At 39.6% G+C, this 21,457-nt stretch overlaps 1 protein-coding gene across 2 annotated transcripts in view; it reads left to right on the top strand.

Annotated features, from left to right (window-relative positions):
* The window catches only part of nlgn1 (neuroligin 1), a 528,571-nt gene that overhangs the window by 377,218 nt on the left and 129,896 nt on the right, over positions 1–21,457 (top strand). The gene's annotated exons all lie outside the window — the stretch shown is intronic.

Consider the following 21,457-nt stretch of genomic DNA (forward strand, 5'->3'; position numbering starts at 1 on the left):
TGTGACTGTTAAGGAGCTGTAGTGTGCATCGTTTTGTCCCAGCTTGTAGAGATAGTGAACTACAGTATAAAGTGACTCTATCCTACTGGTTAGTGCTATCTAAATCCCAGAACATGCAGTTAATTTTTTGATGCCTGCTGCCACTAGCTGCAGAGTTAAAACCGTGTGTTGGATCCCCATCCCCATCCCATCTGGATGTGTCTCTGTATTTTTTTAAAATATGTTTTTATTTCAAGTATTATCATTGGTTGTTGATACAAGGGCATTAGCCAAGGGTAGATGTTTTGTAATTGTTGATGTTCCCACCACTAGTCTGTTACTTATTAGGAAACGGGTACTAGCGTCACAAAGGGTCACAGTTAACTCACTCATTTAAACCTACAGTGCGTCATGAAAAACAACATAGAGAGTCTGTTTTTTTTTAGAGATTTCTCTTCAGTGGTGCTCTCAGCGGTGCCCACTAACACTACCATTTGTGGAGAATCAGCTCACAGGGTGTAAACTGATATCTGCTTTTCAGTTATGTCTGACAGGTCACAACTCACACTGACTGATGGTTGAATAAGTAGCAAACCTGCTGGACAAAAATAAGCAGCACAAATGTTACAGTAGATTCTTTCTGTAGCTTGTGTTATTTGTTTGCCTCCATTTTTGTCTAGCAATCAACCAGCTGGCCTCCATCAGTGCCGCGCCTCTTTCCAGGTTCAAATCAAAATCAAAATCAGAATCTTCTTCTTTGCAGCTTTATTGTCTTTATTACCCTCCTGTCCGTCTGCAGCCTCCTCTTTTACTCTGTCTTATTGGTGCCTTTCCCTTCCTCTGTCCTTCGTCTCCTTTTTACTAGGTCAGAACCACCTTTTCTCCTCCATCTTCTCTTCCATCATCCTGTCCTCCTCTGTATTCCTCCACCTTTTTTTAATTATTCCTCCTCATCCTCTTCATTCCCTCCATCCTTTTACTTAACACTGCAAAGCTCTTTCTCTCTCTCTCTCTCTGTTTTTTTTCCTCATCTCTCCTCTTTAACCTCCATCCGTTCTCCCCACTGTGGTCTTGTTCCATCTGAGGTTGACCCCTCCGTCTGTCTCTGGCTCTGTGAAGGAGGAAGTGGAGGAGGGGGGCACCGAGTCACCCTCATTCTCTTGTTATCTCATTAAGATGGCTGTCAGAGCTCACTAGAATTACCAAAGTCGCCACGCCACAACTCCGCCCTGCCTCTGTGTGTGTTTGCATGTCTGTATGCGTACAATATGGCTGCGTTGCATGCTTGTGTGTGTGTGTGTGTGTCTGTGTGTGTCAGTGTGCACGGTTTGAGTGTGTTAATTGTGCTGGGCTGGATACGTCTCATTTCAGACAGCCTACAGAGGCCCACCATGACCTGTCTGCCACATATAACACACTGTCCCCAGAATACTGATGAAAGGGGCTGTTGAACTTGGCTTCTCTCTGTTACTTTGCATATGAAACTACCAGATGTTCAGCGATCAGTGTTTCGTGATGGCAGGTATAGCTTTCAAAATACCACCATGCAATACAAACAAATTCACTGATACTCTGTGTATGTAAGAAACTGTTGTGTGGTCTTGGAATTAGGATTTTTACCCCTAGTCTTGGAATAGTCACAGCATATAATTGAAACTGAATCTATTTAATGGGCAAATGCTATAGTGAATATGAATGGAAATGTTTCTCTAGTCAGAAAATCACCACTACCAAGTCAGCCATTACACAGTTTATATAGATGCAAGATGGTATTGGATCAAGCAGTGTTCTTCATTATTGTGTATGCAGTGATGACAGTCCTGATGCTGGTATACAGAGTAGTGCAGGAATGAGTCCTTACACCCAGAAATGATTTAGAATTTTTTGCACTTCCAGTTCCCTCATCTCCTCAGTTTTTTGAATGGGTTTTGGTTAGATGCATAAAGGAAGATCTGTGGTTAACGCAAACTGAAGAGACCTTCACATTTTGTTCTACGACTTCAAAAAGGTCAATAAATACCCCACTCTTTAATTCATAAGCTTCCATGTGTCTAGATAAATATGGTTTATGAAGTGGCTAAATGAGACTATGGAACATCGTCACGCTGAACAGGGCTTTACAGTAGGCTGACCAAACGTCGTCTTTTGTCCAGACATGTCCACTTTTCACGTCCCGTCCGGGGCATCCGGGGGGTTTTTATTAACTGATGATAATGTCCGGTTTTCCGTGTGTTTGTGTGTGTGCGTGTTAGAGTGCGGCACGGGCCGCATATTTCTGTCTGAACCCGACCCAAGCCCGACATTATTTAATGACCAAAGCACTGAGTTTGTGCCACACAGTTGTTACGGTTACAGGCTATTTAACAGGCCGGGCGTGCTCAGCGGAGAGGGAGACCTCCGTGTTTGAGACGGGAGCGGGAGGCGGGAGGTCTGCTTCCAGCGAGAGGAGAGGGAGGCATAAAACAAAATAAGATAAAATAGGAAAAACCTGGCTCCCTCTTTCATTTTCAGCGTTTAATCGAGGCGGAGGCAGGTGGCTGGAGGTCCGAGACTTCCAGCGAGGGGAGAGGTAGAAACAAACAGCCAATGTGTGTCTGTGTGTGTTATGTTCAGGTGTTGTCACGTAAATAACAGTGCCCAAGCAATAGACAGGACAGACAATAGGATTTTATTTATTTTTACACTACATTTTCATTGAAAGCTGACCGAATCCGACCCAAGCCCGAATACAATTTATAGCTACATTTCTGACCAAACCTGACTGACCCGTCGGGTACCATCAGGCTCAGATCACCACATTCTAGTGTGTATATGTGTCCCCTATAGGGGCCTATCTAAATTTCTGTCTTGGAGAGATATTATTTTGTAATATAACTGAATTTTCTATCCATACATATAAATTTTAAATATATTAAAATGATAAGGCATCTTTGAGTAAGCTGCGAGTATCATTTAAGTAGGCTATGTCGTGGCCGGCCGAGTGTCCTCTTTTTTGGAAATCAAAATATGGTCACCCTACTTTACAGCCTCTTTGTGGTGGTGACACTGAAGGCATGTAACCTGCACATTGGTATCAGCCTATATTTGCCTTGTTGACTGCCTTGCATGATAAGATAGCGTTCACAGATGGCAGTAGCCAATGTTTTTCTATTTTGCGAAGGCTAAAAAGCATGGCCTGTAGTCCTGACATCTAGCAGACAATGGAAAACGTGTGGGGATGAACAGAGATCTTCCCCAGGACAACACTGGGATGGAAGGACCTAAGTGTTACCCTAAGTTTTCTCTGATAATGCTACATTTGTAAACAACAAATTTGTGTTAAAATCAGCAGCAGGAGAGGTAGTTAACATTAGCTGTTAGCTGTTAGCAGCCTGTGACTGGAACTTACTACAGATTGAGTTACATTATAATACATTTAAGTTGTCTCATGTAAAAATTATAAAGGTAAATTATAATATGTATATGATTTTTTTTTTTTCACAATCTTGTAAACTATAGGTCTATACCATCTGCCATTTTTTCGCTATGACCAGCAGCTCCATAGCTTGCTATAACTGTCAGTCCAACGGTCTACAAATTTTTCTCCACCCTTTGGTGCTTACAGTTTTTGCCCAAGAGGCTGAAATTTGGCATTGAGGTCAAATGTGTGTGTGGGTTTGAAGGTGTGTGTTTGTTTTCATGCCAACTGGCTAAAAGGGCCCCTGGCAATAGGGTGATGCATGCTTATACATGGTCGCTGCGGTTGCGACATTGTGCTTGTTTCTCGATAAATGGCCAAGATAATTAATTAGTGCTGATTATTTTTGGAGCAGGTGCCTCATTAATAATCCAAGTGAACAATTTATCAGCATATGAACTATGAAACATATGCTAGGTAAAAAAGAAACCTTCAGATTAAGCTACTGGGTTTATTTTAATCTGCTGTTGAAGCCTTTTTAGCAGTGTTTGCAAAAAATAATCTTGCTTGGTGATGAGAATAGATCGTATATAGAGATTATAAAACTCATACTTATTGCAGAATATTTCAAATGTACAAAAGACTCCAACAGAATGGGTCTTTAACTTCCATTTGAGGATTTAGAGGGAGTGATAATTCTGTGCATCTGGGTTTGGAGCCAGAGACTTGACTGAGTCAGCGGTTCGTTGCAGGTTTGATCTGGTTATACAGAGTATACAGGCAGCTCAGAGAAAAGCTTCAGAGAAAGAATGAGATGGAGAGCTTGATGAAAGAGATTTATTTTGGGTTCAGATTTGATAACCTGTATTCAGTCTTTCAATGTCCTCTGCCAGGCTCTGCAGATGCTGTGTGCTCCTTTTTTTTCTCACTCCTCTTTCATAATTTCTTTTCAATCAGTTCCACCTGCCTTCTGTGATGGTGAGAGATAAAATATTGGGTTGCCCCAAGCCTCTAAAGTGGATTATCGCCATAGAGACATGGCACAATTCTGCAGGCCTGAGATAAAACCACTGAAGAGTTGCAACGTCATCATTAAGTACAGGGAATGATAGATCAATTCCATATACTGTAAAACTTAAAACAATAAAAAAAATTCCATCGCATACGTAATGTTTTGTTTAAAGCTGTTGGAATTCCATAGTAGGACTGATGCAAGCAAGTTGCTTTTTGTTTGCTGTAGTATATGATATGAATTGTACCCCTGTTTATGTGCAAGTTGACCAACAGGGTGGACATGGCAGGACCTCTCATGATCATCCACCAGTCAATTTCATTTTTGCTTCCATACTACCAGTAGCCTCTCAAACATCAGTTGCAGTTATCATGTGCCAAATTGGCGAGACACTGACTGCATTCATTCTGCAACTTTTATTTGAAAGAATAAAAGAAATGGAAGTCTTGGAAATGATGCTCGGAGAATTGACGCATCCATCATTGTTAATGATGGAGTTTCACCATTAATGTCATCCCCATGATTTGCTGTTAACTCGTCAAAATGATGAAGTGTTTTAAAGGCAATAACAAAGAGATAAAAACTAGATGATTTGATCCTTTAATTGTAGCTTAACAATACCGTGTGAAAGCTGGGGTGAATTATATTTCCAAGTAACACCATGTAAGTATTTCACCACAAGATTTGGATGCAGCACAACAAGTACAGCAGAGGACAACTAATCATAGTTGGTTTGTTATTGGGGGAGTTATTTGTTGGTGTGCAAAGAGCAGCAACCAATTTGGAAATAGCCCCAGTTCTAAAATAATAAGTGCAAGAATGAAACATAGATTTATACTGATGTTGTTGTTGTTGTCTCATTTCTATCCTGTTTTGCCTGGATTACACAGGTGATAAGCAACATAGCACAAATAATGTCCAAACAGCTGCATCTGTCTCCTCCTGATAGACACCCAGCTGTGCTTGCTGCACACTCTACTGAGTCAGCCTGATAGAAAGAGCAAAGTGTCAACTTGAGCAGTCTTTTCAGCCTAAATCAGAATATGGTGCCACAACAGAATAGAACATTTAATCATCAATATAAGTTGTCATAAACAGAAAACTGTCATCACAGCCATACCTTAACCCCTCAGACCCCAGCTTTTTTTAGTATAATTTTTTTTTATTTCTCCTAGCTATCTGTGAGCACACCATAGGTCTAAAAAACTGTCTTTGAACAGTAAGCAGAAAGCAAAAAAAAAAGTCTTTAAACGGGGACAATGGGTTTATGTTTTATTAATCACAAGTGTGTAATTAAGTATGTAACTGATTATTTCAGTGCCTGAACATTGTTGTGCAAAACCAAATGCGACAATGCAACATTTGTTCAATGTTTTGTAACTCTATGGGTTAGGCACCTGTTCTCATCAACTGTTCATTTTTCTACATAAAGTAATGCACCCAAATTCCTACATATCCCACAAAATCATGAGCCAGTTATTCATTTTCCTCAGCTTAACCACAGTGACTTTACTTTAATTGCATTGCTTTATGTTAAGTAGGATATCATATGTGTTGTTCTAGAAGGATATGTTGGGTTAAGGGTCACTGTTCAAGAGTGCAACACCTGCACATATCTGTGCAAAAGCAAAATTGCAAAACATTTAACATATCTAAAACTCTTGTGATTGTTCATTTTGTTGCTCCATACTCCAAGGAAGGAACGTCCTTTTTGTCTGTGGGAACAGTCTGTCACACCTAATTGGCCTGTGTAAAATGCTGCAATAATACAATAATAAAGTCACAATGTCCTCAAAGGATCAGCATCTTAGCTTTTTACTATTGCTAAAATTGGTCAAATTTGTATGTCATCTCAAGCTACAAACATTATTAAACACACATAAACAAGTTCCAACCATAAAATCTGATTAGTTTTGTACATTGTCCACGTTTGTGTTGGGATCGGCTGTAGACTGACTTTGCAAAGATAGCCACCATCTTGTTTTTACATGGATTAGTGTATTATGTTTCTGCTACCACCTGATAACAAAAGTGTCCATGAACAAGGACAGCAGGTTTTAGTTAAGTAGAATGAAGTATAAGGTACAGCAATCCCAAAATGTAATGTCCTCATTTGAGGACGCAGGGTCGTTGGAAGAACATATCAGTTTACTAATGTCATCTTATACCATTTTTACACAACAAAGTCCTGCAGACTTTCAAGCTCATGTAGCCTTATATGGCTTGTAATGTGCACCGGGCTTAGAGCTACTAAACACCCATTTTAAGTTTGTGTTTGTTTTGTTCAGCATAGAAGAAATTACATTAGACATTGTCCCTTTAGTTTTTTTGTCATTCCCAATGCTTCTTCCATTTGCTGCATCCTTGTCTTTTCTTCACTTCTTCCTGCTGTCTACCTTCTTTTTTACTTCTCTCATCACTTTTATTTTGCTCTGAATCCTTTGTTTTTCAGTCATTTTCCACAGAAGTATTTGGACCTTAAGTCAATGAGTCTTTTTTAATTAATGCCACACAGTGAAGAAGCTTTGTTACGTGTTTGCATGCCGTCACAGCACCCGTTCCTTTACTCTCTTCAGTAGAAATGAGACAGTTTGGCTCAGAGTGTTGTCAGGTTTGTAATACTTAGAAAACAGCTTGGCTGTTCGTACCTCATAATTCTCAAATACATGTCATGCTTACCTGCTGTTCTGAACAAATGCTGACTAGTTGTGTGAGAAGAAAAATATTTTCAGGGAGGGCTGATGACGCATCTGAATTGTACAGCTACTGATAAAATCCAGCCAGTTTGGGTGAGAAACCACATTGTCGAATGGGTGGAAGAGGTCTAGTAGGTTGTTATTGAAAAAGACTATTGTGTTTTGGCCTTTACAAATTTTGCATGAAAAACAAAATATACTTTAAAAGCAGAAGATCCGATTTAGGCAGTTTTTCACCTAGATCTTCTGTTTCCATGCTTACAGAAGTGTATTTTGTCTTGTTTTTGTAAGAGGGCACTGCCAAACACAGTTGACAGCTACTGTAAAAGGGGTCAACTCAGCATATGCTTCTGTTAATTTAGCAAGAGAGGAGATTTTTTTCTTGAGGATAATAGAAATATATACATGCTTTCTTATATTTTAAAACACAGAAATCATAAGTAATTAGTTGTGCTTGTTTGACAGTATAATTCACATATTTTCTTTGTAATACAACTTTTTAATTGCATCTTTACTGTAAAAAACTGTAATTCCAGAAATTCTTATTTTATTCACCTATTAGTATTTGCTTAGGCAATTGGCCATGTCATTAGGATCCAATACAACCAATTTTTGTATAATTTAATGTAATCTAATCCAATGAAGTCAATCGTCAGGTGGTAGCTTTTCTTCTTTGCTGCTCCTGATAAACAGGACACAGCTGTAATCATCTGGCTGTCTTTTACATAAGCAGCTTGCTGCCTCTGATGTGTTTTACGCTAACTAGTAAACAGGAAAGACAAACAAACAGAGCTGAGGGGCCAAGCAATGTCCTGCTGTTTCCATGGTGACTAGTTAAGAGCACTCTTCGCCAGAACCTTTTTCCAGTTGATTTGCATTGCAAGCAGTGGATCTCAGGGTGCTGTGGCTTGACTATGCCTGCATGTGTGTGTGTGTGTGTGTGTGTGTGTGGTTGTGGATGACTGACGCCCCAGTCAGACATGGTTAGTGTGCTTCGAAAAAAAAAACAAAAAACATTCCTGACATCTCCAGTTTGATTGGGTTTTTGTAACAGTCCTCTTTTTTGGATTCACTTTGCTCTGTTAAAATTGCCGCACTGTGTGAAGTACATGCATGAACAGGTTTGCTTTTACTTGCGCACATTTTATATGGATTCTTATTAACACTGACTTGTGGTTGGCAACACAAGGGGGACTGTCATGATTACAAAACCACTCTCGTTCTGCAAACTGGCAGGTTGACAGACATGCAGGTTAGTGCTCTCTCTTCCCTTCAGCCATCACTGGGTTGGTATGATTTACTTTATTAAATTTTGCATAGTCTAACTCAAACTAAACACCATAATGAGGCAGCCCAGCCATAGCTCTACAATTCCTTAAGTTTTCTCATTGATTGGCATTGCCTTTTAAGGCAGTGGGTCATTAGTTTAAGGTTAACACAGTTTAATATATTCAGCATCATCCTTGTGTCTGGCCATGTTGCTGAATTAGTTTGCTGTTTCTGTCAAGTTGCTGTCCATTAGTCACTTACTCTACTGCAGGAAACAGCCCCTTCAAAAGAAAACCTCTGAAAATTCACTGTACCTCAAAATAAAGTGTGTTTTTTACAATCTTGACATGTCCGTGAGTCCCTTGCGGTCCATTCAGACCCACGACCCACTTTTGGACTGGGTTGGAAGTTTGAAGCCACTGATTTCAGCCTTATTGGCCTCTTAAATCAATGCAGAAGCAGCTCAATTATTAGACATTGTGTCAGATCCAATCTGCAATTAGAGAAAGCTCAGATTGAATGATGCATATTATCAACTTATGTAACACTGATCAGTATTACACAAAGTATATGGCGTGATTTTCATCATATATCCCATAATACAAAATAAAAGCCAACAATCAAGCAATGCTAAAGTCTCCAATAGTAGCCAGCACAAACAAGATAAAGGCTGGTGCTAACAAAGGCTGGGTTAAAAAAATGAACTCATATGAATCTCATGAAAAGTTCCTCTTTTCAGCAGAAACACTTTTTCTTAAACTGATGATTGCTTCTGTCAATTAAATGCTTCTCAGCGTTTATTTCACAGTAAAAGCATGGAGAGGGATTGTGCACCTTGAGCTGCTGCTTGTCTTTTAATGTGAAATTTATGTGCTGGAAGTATTGATTTCAACTGACACTACATTAACAGTGAATGGATAAAAAACATCAAAGTAGAAGAATTTTGAATCAATGTGTATCACTTGCAAAGGTCAGAATCCCACCCTGTCCTGGAAGGCTTTCAGTAAGAAACATCTGCAGATATAGATGAGCTTCACTGAGCTTCAAAGAAACAGCAACGTGGAATCATCTGGAATTAATTTGTCAATTAAAGGAGTATTTCTGCTGAAATGAGAAACTCAAAGCAACAAAAGACAGGGAGGAAGTGTAGAGTTTGCATTGACAGCAACAGCATCAACAGCAAATTGAAGTGGGAGCAGGTTCTTAAACAAGAGACATGTCATGAAAATTAACACAAACAAAAAGTTAAAACTGGAAAAATTTAGATAGAAAGAAACAATATAATAATCAACTCTTTACACACTGACCATGGGAAATCATTGTTTACATGATCCTGTAAACAGATCTGTAGCTGGAGCATTCATTCTTTTTGCAGCAGAAAGCTAAGGCTTCTGTCTTTCCTGTTATTAAGTCTTTACCTCATGTGACCTTACATTACATGTGGTACAAATATAGTATTTCTCTCAATCAGAGTTTTATAGGTAGTCTCTCATATTAAGCTGTTTAAAGTAAAAGCAGTGTGTTCTTTGCAGCTGAGGTAAATAAATACTGTGAAAATCCAGCAGACCAGCTTTGCATAGCACTCATTTGGCATTCAGTGCCACTTAGAAAATAAAAGACTAATGACTGTGGAGTTCTACTTGTTGGCAGGGCAATGTGTATTTAACAGAAGACATGTAGGAGGGAGAGGAGGGATAGAAAAGGGACGAAGGGCATGCGGGTGTGAAGCAGCAAAAACCATCACGTTACATGAAACATATGGTGGGTGTCTTGGTAGCCCTGGCTGATAGAGAGGATGAGACGACAACCAGTGGAGAGACATGAGGGAGAAGAGCGGCAGTACTGAGAGAGGGGAAGAATATATCTGTGTGAGGGGAGAGGCTGAAGAAGTGAGAACACACGAGGACATCTAAAAGTAGATGGAGAGGTAGAGCGAGGGGTGAGGGAGATCTAAACAAGGCAGAAATGATAGATAGAGGTAGAGAGAGAGAGAATCATCGCTTATTTATAATCTCTGTTATTCTCTGCCTTGATTCAGGCTCAGATCATACATTAGATCTTTCTGAAACAAGCCATGTTTTCTCTCCGTGCCTCTCAAACTCAGCTTCTATCTTTAGCTGCCATCACTGTCCCAAATAGACTGTCTCTCTATTTCTCTCTCGCATACAAACCTCATTGCTGAAGAAAAAAAAAATGGAAAAAAAGCAAAGATAGAGATATATTGTACATCCCTGGTGCAGCTTTTATCTAAAAAGCATCAGCCGGCCACAGATAAATATGGTTTGCTCACTTTTTGCAGTCAGGGTTGCACACTGTCAAAGGTCAAAGGATTGAGGACCAAATCTGATTGGCCACTCCGGGTTCATAAGAAGTCTGAACCAGGTATCCTTTGATGTGTCTAAAAGTACAACCAAGCTGACTCAGAAGAAACAGCCAAGTGAAGCAACCAACCCACTGATGTTATTACACCTCCTGAGATGTACAACAAATGTGTCCCTTTTTGGCTGTTGTGACTAATCACAAAGTTGGTTCAGCGGTTTAAATGCATTAAGAGTCACATGGTCAATAATAAACAAAATTAAAAATTAGGGATCTTTTGAGTGATCATATTCCAGAAACAACCAAAAGCAGTATCTTAACAAAGGAAGCAGCCCAGTCACCAGAACAAAATGTTGTATGTTTCTGCAAACCACAAATACTTTACATATCTATGTTTCATACGTATAATATCAACATTTCTTTAGTGACGTAGTATATAAGCTGACTTTAGCTTCTGAGGGTGGAGCGGATGATGGACGGTGTGACACCTGTTTGAGACCAAAAACCAAGCCATTGCTATGTTTCCTGTGTTTTTCAACAGGGGTCAGTGCCAAGAAATTCTGTTGTTTATGTCTCCAAGTTGGCAGAAGCAGTAGCAAGAGGCATTATTGTTTCAGGTGGTCCATCTGTCCATTCTTGTAAAGCGATATTTTAAGAACACCTTGAGGGAATTTCTTCAAGTTTAGTACAACTGTCCATTTGGACTCGGCAATGAACTGATTAGATTCTAGGGTCATAGGTCAAAGTCAATCTCACAAACACCTTGAGGGAATTTCTTCAAGTTTTAAACACTTGTCCACTTAGAATTAGCAATGAACTGATCGTAATTGTTGGTTAAAGGTTAAAGGTCATTGTGACCATGCAGTCGTCTCATTCTTGTCAATGCAATAGCTCAAGAATGCCTCAAAGAAGTTTCCTGGAATTTGGCACAAACGTCCACTTGGACTCAAAAAAGAACTGATTGAAATTTGTTGGTCAAAGGTCAGGGTTACTGCGACCTCACAAATCAGGATTTTGGCCAATTTTTCAAGAATTCAGATCAAAGGTCAACTGCAAAAACACTTCTCTTGTCATTATTCAACATCATATATCAGACACAGAAGATACTGATCAGATACTGAATAAGTGACAATAATCTTGGGTGTCCACCTTCAAACTGTGTTCGTTGCATAGATCTAATGTGCTGATGTGTGTGAGGTATCCATGTTTTCACAGACATGGATATAAACACTTTGTGTGCAACTTTACAGGGGCGCGGAGACATACAACATTCTAGTTTTACCAAAACATTACTATGTTCCTAGCCTGGATTATGCCAAAGCATCAGCAGCTAGAAGATATTGTTTCTGCAGTAACTATTTTAGTTCATAGAGCAGTTTTTGCTAATTTAATTCAATGTGTTGAAGGCAGAGGAAGTTTGTTTGTTTCTAATTTTTTGTTCCAGTATTCAGTACCTCTAAATCTTACCATTACAATAGTATTTCAACCACAAAAAGATAATTATCAGACTTGCAGTGTTTTATAGCATCAACCAGAAAGTGTCCTTGTGTTCAAACTCATGTGATTCACTCCTTTTATGGGAAATATAAAATGAGTTTAGCAGTCCTCTTTTGCATTGTTTAGACTTAAACATATTGTTTTTTTGTTTTTTTTTGTTTTTTTAAAGATGATCTGCATCTAGCTTTTTGGCATGTAAGTTAACTATCCCAGCTCCAGCCTGATCTAAGCTCCTCAATGATAAAGAGCAATGGACTTGAAACAACAGCACCTCCCCAGCTCACTCCTGGTTGTATTCTGACTGCATGGGCCATGTGTGCGCATGTATGTGTGTGTGTCATTGTGCATGCAGTGTGTTTGCAACCTGTATTCAGCAGCTGTAGTGGATGGGTCACCGGCCATCTGGTGGCTACAGTTGTCTGTCTGCCATGCTGGCATCAAGGTCAAATACTCGCTTTGTGCTGAAGACCACACACACACACACACACACACACAGACACACACTCTCTCAAAGGAGAAACACAATACTTACAGACTGGTTTAGATTGTAGCACATATCTCTATCAGGAGCTCATTGCTGTGTACATGGCAAATGATGACAAGTTTACATATTTCCTCTCTTTTACCAGACATAGTAGTCATATTTCAGGTTTTATATGTCAAATAATTTTACCATGTTGACTCCTAATTTTGCTTTTGTAATTTAACGATACTTCTTGGAGAAACAAAGTCAGATTGTGTAGCTTCAACATTTACATTGTTAAAGCAGCTGTGCGGAACTTTTCGTTTTCGTTGATTATAGCACCCCTTTGGTCAAAGCATTATGACACCCACAGCCTGGTGTCGTAAAATTCCGACTGCAGCCATCATAAAATCTCGACTGCAACTGGCAATTACCGCATGCATTTGTTTTGGAGAGTGAGAGGATTAACTAACGTCAGGTCAGTCCAAGTAATTACTGGAAACAGCAGATTGAAATTCAGGGGTGTGGCTAAAATCCAGACTCAACCAGTGCATTGAAACTCTTGTGTTTCGGTAGTGACATGAAAACAAGGGACACTATTTTTTTTAGCATAGTTTCTTAATTTAAAAATGAATCCCACAATACATGTAAATCTTTCAACTTGTGTTTAAACTTAACCACAAAGATGTTTTAAATTACACTTTTGAAAAAAATATGAAAAATGTTTTAAGTGTTATTTACATAAATTGAATTTTAGAGGTCAGGGTTGGGGACAGCTACTTCCCAATAGAAAGTACCCTATAAATGGTGATTTTGTATATATTTAGCTTATCACTTTTTCATTTAATGTCCTGGGTTTAAATAGGTCATAACATAATCTTTGTAAATATCTATGTCTAAATACTCAATTATATCATTTTTGTTGTTTTTTTGTTAAGGGACAGCACTTTGCACAAAATTGGTAGAATGCCCCATAAACTAGTAACAGGGAGGCTTGTGGATATAAACTTTTCTCCGTAACAATGGCAGACAAATGCAGACCACTGCTTCCACCTCCAGCCGCTCCAGCAGGGAAATCAGTTGATCAGTTAGCTGAAAAAAATAGCTGAATCAACATGGCGGCAGCCTCTGCGTACACCGGCCAGCGAAGTAAACACGGTGCGACAAGAAGTAAATTCTTCAGTTCAATACAGTTGCGAGTTTCTAACAGACATTAGAAACCGCTGCAGAGACCTAACGCTACAACCGAGAGAGCTCAGGATGTGTCTTGGCCTGCTACGTTGAGCTAGCCCTGAAATGACCGTGGTTTTGCCTTGAGCTGTCCCGACACAGAGACGCCGGCAGAGCTGTGACAGGACGGAGAAGTGTGGAGGGGTTAGCTCTAGGCTAAGAGCTAACCCCATCAAACCAGCTATTCCCTCGCTGGCCACGAAAATGGATTACATCCGACAGTGGAGGTCCACTCACCGAGGAGTGAGGGACTGCTGCGTCCTTGTGTTCACTGAGACATAGATGAATGGTAACATATCAGACTCCGGTGTTGAGCTAACGGGGCTAACACTACACAGAGCAGACAGGAAGGCTGCATCATCTGGTAAGCTCTGTGGTTTATACACAAACAGTTCATGGTGCTGTGAAGAGGAGAGGATCTCCCAGTTCTGCTCTCAGGATGTGGAGTTTTTGACTGTGAAATGTCAACCCTTTTCATCTTACTATTGCACTATATGTTCTTTCTTATATGTTGCACAAATTGTTTTTAAATGTTATGTTTCTTCGCTCTCCTCTTCCGTGTATCTAACGTTACCTTGCCAACACCTACATCTATCATAGACATAATGAGGACGTAATGGAGGAGGGGGGAGTAGGCCTTTGGAGGGAGATGGATTTGCAGGAGGAGGGGGATGGGACTTTGGAGGGAGTTGTGGATGTTCAATTTTTTTCTAAGTGCTGTGTGAAATGCAAGAAAGGTAAGAGTAGCTTTAAGCAAGATAATTAGACATCCAAGTTAAAACCCCTGGCTCATAAATTACTGTGTAGTCTAGTAACTCTTTAGACCTTTCTTCTCATCAAATTACTCCAGAGCGCTGTAAATGTGCTTTCTTTTCAAACCATTAACTTGATACCATTGTGTTTATATATTATTACATTTTTCTGATCATTATTAAGTCAAAGTTATACTACTTAAAATTTTAAACACTTCACATTCAGTACAGACATGCACAATTTCCTCTGAACCCCTTGTGTATCAGTTATTTATATTCTGTGTGGGAATAAACCTACTGTAAAGCAATAGAGGTCATTAGTTTAGTTTATTTATTTATTTGCACACATATGTATGGAAAAGACAGTAGGAATTTAAAACATTTGAACATTGTGCAGGTGAGGTTAGATGACAAAAATGGCTCATGAAGATAACTTCCCCTATTAAATAGTAGTAATCATACAAAACATTGAATGGGGTTACTGAAAATAATGTTTACTGTACAGAGTATCAGCGAGATGTGATCTAGATGTGTAAATCTTAAAGTTGCATAATCGATTTTTTTGGCCACTTGGGGGCAGCAAAGAAAGCTGAAATAACAGTGCTGACAAATCAGTGCTGATGTGTTAGCACAACATTTTAATTGTTTTGGAGTCATGTCTGTGGCCACCTGATGAATGGATGTCTGATATTCCCTCTTCTTTTAGCTTGTTTAGCCATCTAGTCTCTAACTGTGTGCTGTTTGGTGCTTGGCAGGAACAGTACAGTGTTTTTAGACCACTCTTGCTGAAAACAGCTGCCTGCTACATCTGGGAAATCAGGTTTATTTTACCTTGGTGGTGCAAGAAAGCAGAGCAACTCAAGTAAAAGGGCACAATAATTCTCTGCAGTTTCATCACTACCAGTGACCACTTTTACATCACACATCTAATTAATCTGTTGTCAGTATAAAAATATTGATCACTGCAGGATTGTAACTTTAACAAAGATAGTATAGTGTAAAGAGCAGCAGTGGTTCTGAGGATGTTCACACTTACAGGTTGACAGCTAAATATGTATAGGGAAGGTGAGAGTTTTCAAAAATATGTTTCCTCAGGAAATCCATGTAATGGTGGTAGTGGGCAGGTTCTTCAAAAATATCCTCAAGGATTAAAGGAGGATATCAGTTTAAATCAGTGTACCAAAGCCTCAACCAAACACTTTGTAGGGCGCACACTCCAATCTCTCTCTCTTTCCCTCTGTCTCTCTTCTGTTCTGCAGCTATCTCTCTCTATCACTCCATCTCCACAGCTCGTCGTTCTCGCCTCGGGTGCAGGCAGTTGCTAAGAAACGGATAGGAGAGCCGGTGTATGTATTAGATATGCTTTCTTTCTTTTCTTTTTTTTCAGCTCTCTGTGACGAGTTCAGAACTTTTTCAGCGGGAAATGTCAGAGAAAATCAATCCTTTCCACCCTCCTCAACTTCATTTCACTCTCACTCTCTAGATCTGTTCCTTTCTCCTTCTCTCTCTCTCTCTCTCTCTCTCTCTCTCTCTCTCTCCACTGGCTTCAGTCTAAATATACACCAAGAACTCAGCCTGTCTGCTTGGTTTTCTTGACTTTATGACAACAACATGTAGATTTTCTTGACTCATCTATGTATTGAGAACATTGCTCATCTCTGCTTCACTTTTTTCATTTTTAAACAAGAACTCAGCTTTCCATATTCTACTTTTCTTAAATTTGCCTTCAGCCAGATCACCTTGTTAGTTCAAGACTTTTCTAAATACCAATTTAGTGGGTTTTCTTAATGTGAAAGTCACACTCTTACTCTGAATGTTTGTGGTCAAATTAAAAATAGGGTTGTCACTGTCCTGTGCTGAATGGTGACAAAAACTGCCCTAAAAATAGCCTGCCCAGTCTTACTCCCAACTCATAGAATACCGCTGGTTTGTCATTGGTGTTTGCATAGGATATCGATGCACAAAGGCACCTTTCGCAGCGGTATGATACTCGCCAGGCGGAGGATATTTCTGACGCCCCCAGCAACAGCCAAACTTGTCAAATACTGCTGCTTTGTCAATGAAAGTCTACATCAGATTCAGACACACAGAGACACTCTTTGCCACCCTAGCTAGTTCTTACACCATAGTATAAAGAATGAGAAGGAGGGGATTGATCAAACAAGCACTGCATTATCAACAGGGAGCCTGCTGTTTGTTCCCTGCGATACATCCACCTTTTTCCCCACCTAATTTTAGTGATCATAAAGTAAATTATACAAAATGTAAAAGAAAAAGCATGTTTGCCAAATCTGGTAGTTCATTTTAAAACCAACATCAGCAGATACCAATGATGTTTTGATATTATCTTTGCGTCCCTAATTTTAATAATGTAATGTGCTAGTATGTGTAACATGCTGCACTGGGGACTTATGTCACATGAGAGTAAGAAATATACTTATTTTAAGCCAAACCATTTTTTTTCTAAACATAACCACATGCTTTTGTTGCCTAAACTTTAAGAAATGAATGTAAACATGTAAACATGTACATTATAAGTTTGTTTTGAATAAGACTGTATGCATGTTATGAGCAGAAACTGTACATTTTCAGTGAAAAACAAGATGTATTTTGTAATGACACAATGCATGTAACAAGTGTCAATGAAGACACCATCCATGACCAACCAGTTGACTCAGTAGGGTCCTAGCAGTTTGACATGTAGGTCCTCTGACAAAGTGGAGGTATTTGATGAGTTGGGATGAAAAGGTTAATGGTGGCAAGCATAAAAGACATCAGGGCTTTTGTGGAAAGTCAAAGAAATCTTAAATTGTCTCTTATAAACAAGAAGAATGTTAACTCTTCCCTTGCAGAAGCTGCTGCAGCTTCTGTGGCATCTGAAAATGACAAGGCCAAGATGGTGATCCCCCACAGGGACTCAAAAGACAAAAGGCTGACATCAACATAATGTCAGACTCAATAATGAAATAAAAACTAAATGGGTATTAAGTCTGATTTTGAGGCTAGAACTGAAGGGGTCATCCTCGCTAGGCTTTCTTAAATTTTCTACATATTTATAAGCACCTTAGTCTGGCTTTTTCACTCACCCTCATGGACTTGAAATGACCCATAACAACTTCATGATAATAGCTCCCCTTGTCCATGATTAGGGGGGTTGGTGAGTCATACAACAGAGCTGAATTGGAGACAGCTCACGCTGTTTCTCCCATTAGGCATGTCATCCAGCTGACATTACCCAAATATAGACTGTCCAAGTAATGCACTTCACATCTGAGTTAGAATCTGACCACTGCCGAAAAATAGCAGGACTTAAACCTTACCTCCCCTCGGCACCCCTGCAAACACCTTGACTTGGTTCAGCCCACCATTAGCCCAAGGTGAAGGGCAAGACCACCTTGGGTGAAATGAGGGGTGAAAGAACACATTGACTCTGTCTGCAGAGGGGCAGTGCTAATGAAGAATAGATTATGTCAATTAGCACTCACAGCAGGGAGACATTAATCAACTAATGATGGTTCAGTGACACCCAGAAAAAAAGGATGGAAAAAGAAGGGTCCTCCTCCTCAGAGGAGAAAAAAAACTGTGCTTTAAGTCACTGACTGAGAGATAAGATGAGCTAAACAGATGACGCTGATACTTTACATTGTAAAGTGTAAGTAAGTAAAATGTGATATAGTACCTTTCATAGATCGAGGTCACAAAGTGATTCACAGTTAAGGTAGTGAAATTAATCAAAATAAGAACATAGAAACAGGAAAAAGAAACAAACACTCAAGTCAATGTAAAGATTACCTGGGTGTGATGTGAGGCGTCCTGCTGGACCTGGTCAGCAGCCTTGCAGCATTGTTCTGGACCAAGTGTAGACAGTGCAGGGACAACTAGCTGAGGGTAGTAAAAAAGGAATTGCAGTTGTCTGTAGCTTAGGTTGTGATGTAAGAGACCTGAGTTTGGCAATGTTTCTAAAATGAAAAAAACATGCATGGGTCAGTGATGCCATATGCTGATCTAAGTACATAGCCCGATCAAACAAACCACAGAAAATTCTAAGATTAGACAGTACAGCTGAAGAAAGAGACCATATACACTGAGCAATCTTGGAAGCTATGCTATCTGAAGCAATGATAAAACCAAAAACTTACCTGCATTTAGCTGTAAAATGTTGTTTGTCGTCCAGTCCTTCATGGCAGTTAAACAATTTTGAAAAACAGTTCGTCAGTCGCATTGGGCTTAAAAGTAACATAAGGCACATGGATATCATCAGATTACGTGATATGATATACCTATAATTTTGCTAATAATATGACAGAAGGGAAGCATAAAGACAGAAAATACTATAGAACCCACGATCAAACCCTGAGGCACACCACAAGGAAAAACAACAGTTTCAGACATACAGGAACCAAATGACACAGAAGAACTCCAATCCAAAAGATAGGAGAACTGGGTGCTCCCAGAGACACCCATCCACTGCCTTAGCCTTTCTGTCAGGATACTACAGTTGTGCAAACTTGTTTTTGTTTTTTAACCCTTTATTGTTATTTTATACTTTTACAGTGTGTTAACCAGTTTCAGAAAATAACTAACAGAGTAGAACAAGAAAAGCAAAAGGACGGCAGAAAAATTGAACTTGGTAAGACTGTCTTCCAGTACATGGTACCTACATACGATTTTTGAACTCTTTTCCCTCCAGTTATTCATAAGAAATATTCAATCATCAATTTATCATTATTTTAGGAGGCTTTACTTCTAAAAATATAAAGTAAATGTGCACTCAGTTTCTCATAACACCACTTTAAAAGCATGTAAACATTTTGTATTACCTCCAGTACATACAATACAATGATATTAGTTATATTCAGGTTATCAAATGTATTTTTACCTATATTTTCTTACGTATTTCCGTTCATAACTTTCTAGTTGTTTCAAGTTGTTCCTTATGTCTTTTCTGTGTGCATGTACTGTATATATGCATCCACACAGTAACTTTCACACACCCTGCTTGCTCTCAGGGATGGGCCTGGAGACGACACAGTCATGTTCTCTGTCAGTATATTTTATGCAGCTAGTCTTCGTATAGCTAATGAGCTGTAAAATGTAGGTCAGAGCTGTTCCTCTGTACTCTGTAGAAGAGGACCATATATGGACCACTGCTTCTCAAAGTGGGGTTAGGGGATCCTCGGGGATCCTCAGGTTCATGCAGTCCCTGAGAGGTAGAGGCACAGTTTAATTATTTTTTAATATAACGGATCTAAAATGAAAGCATATTTAAGGATGAATAGTGTAATGGTACATTTTATTCTCACGACCACTATCTTTTTGAATATGGTCAGTCCTTCAGGTCAGTATGGCACATAGTATCTGCACTGACATTTACAAAATTGGAAAATAAGGAAAGGAAAAAAGAAAAATAAATAATTGAAAGAAAAAAATGAGTAAGAGCACAATTCCCGCCATACAGTATGTAGAAAATGTTAATTCACCCTATTTCCTGAGGATGGGTTGGCCTTCATGTGCAGCCGATTAAATTTGGGTGCGCTTGATTTGCCCCAGCAGGCAGCTGTGCGCTGGTTGAGAGATGAACGCAGTCTGTATGTGAAGAGGCACGCAGTCATCAGAGAAATGGTTATTTGCCTCAGCCGTCTGCTGGACAGCATCAGAGCACAAATATGTGCATTCATGTCGTTTTGATCTAAAGCGGAAATTACAGCAACAGCTCCCATCTGTTTCCACGCGTGACGACTTTATCTGCTGACATTCGGGCACATTTGCATCTCACATTGATTTATGACTGCAATAAAGCCAATTAAAGGGTGAGCCAAAATTTAAATTTTTCTACAGAAACGGTCAGAGGAATGTTTTTTATTCTTTGTTTGGGCTGGCGGTCTGGGTTACTTTTTCTGCAGAGAGCATTACTAAACTCACACACTCGCACACACACACACACACATGCAAATGCTCAGACAGACAGTGTGTGATTAGCCAGCGTCTGGCTGGCAGCCAGCGCTGATGTGACAGAACGTGTCAGCACGTGGCAAAAAAAGTTACAGAGGCAGTTGAACAGACAGGCAGTTGGACGGACATATGCACTAAACAGGCGTTAGCATTTAACCTGATGTTCTTAAAAGAGAGATAGATCAGAGAGACAGCTGGCTCTGGGATTTAAAGGACTCTTACAGAAAGCTGTGTTCATCATGCCAGTGTACAGATACAACAGCAGATACAAATGCTGCACCTTTAACCGGCATCAGTACCACCACGTCCAACTTGGATTAAAGCTACACTTGTCAACTTTTTCGTCAGCCAGAAGTCCTAAAGACCAGCTCTTCTTTTTGGAATTAGTTTCAGACATTTTAGTGCAGTGATAGTCCTCGTGGAATACTTGCTCTGTGTTCTTCAGGAGACACTCTGTTGCATTATTTTTTTCCTTCTTTGTTTTTTATACCTCTGCACCCGTGATACCTGAGGCCAGAGGGATCATATTTTGGGGCTGACCATCTATCTCTTTTTCATGAACATGACTGACTTCAGATTTTTAACAAATGTTCGCATGGACTCATCAATGGACTGATTAGATTTTGGTGGTCATAGGTGAAAGGTCAAGGTCACTGTGGCCACATCTGTGTCACTCTCATGAACAAGATACCTTAAAAACATCTCAAGGGATTTTATTCCAAATTTTGCATAAATGTCCACTTGGACTCAAGGATGAACTGACTAGACTTTGGTGGTCAAAGGTCAAGCTCACTGTGAGCTCACTGTGACCTTGCATCCATCTTATTCCCATGTCTGCTGTAATCTCAAGGAGGCCTTGAGGGATTTTTTCTTAAATTTGGCACAAATTTC

Source organism: Epinephelus fuscoguttatus, linkage group LG10 (assembly GCF_011397635.1).
Source record: "Epinephelus fuscoguttatus linkage group LG10, E.fuscoguttatus.final_Chr_v1".
NCBI classification, from domain to species: Eukaryota; Metazoa; Chordata; class Actinopteri; order Perciformes; family Serranidae; genus Epinephelus; species Epinephelus fuscoguttatus.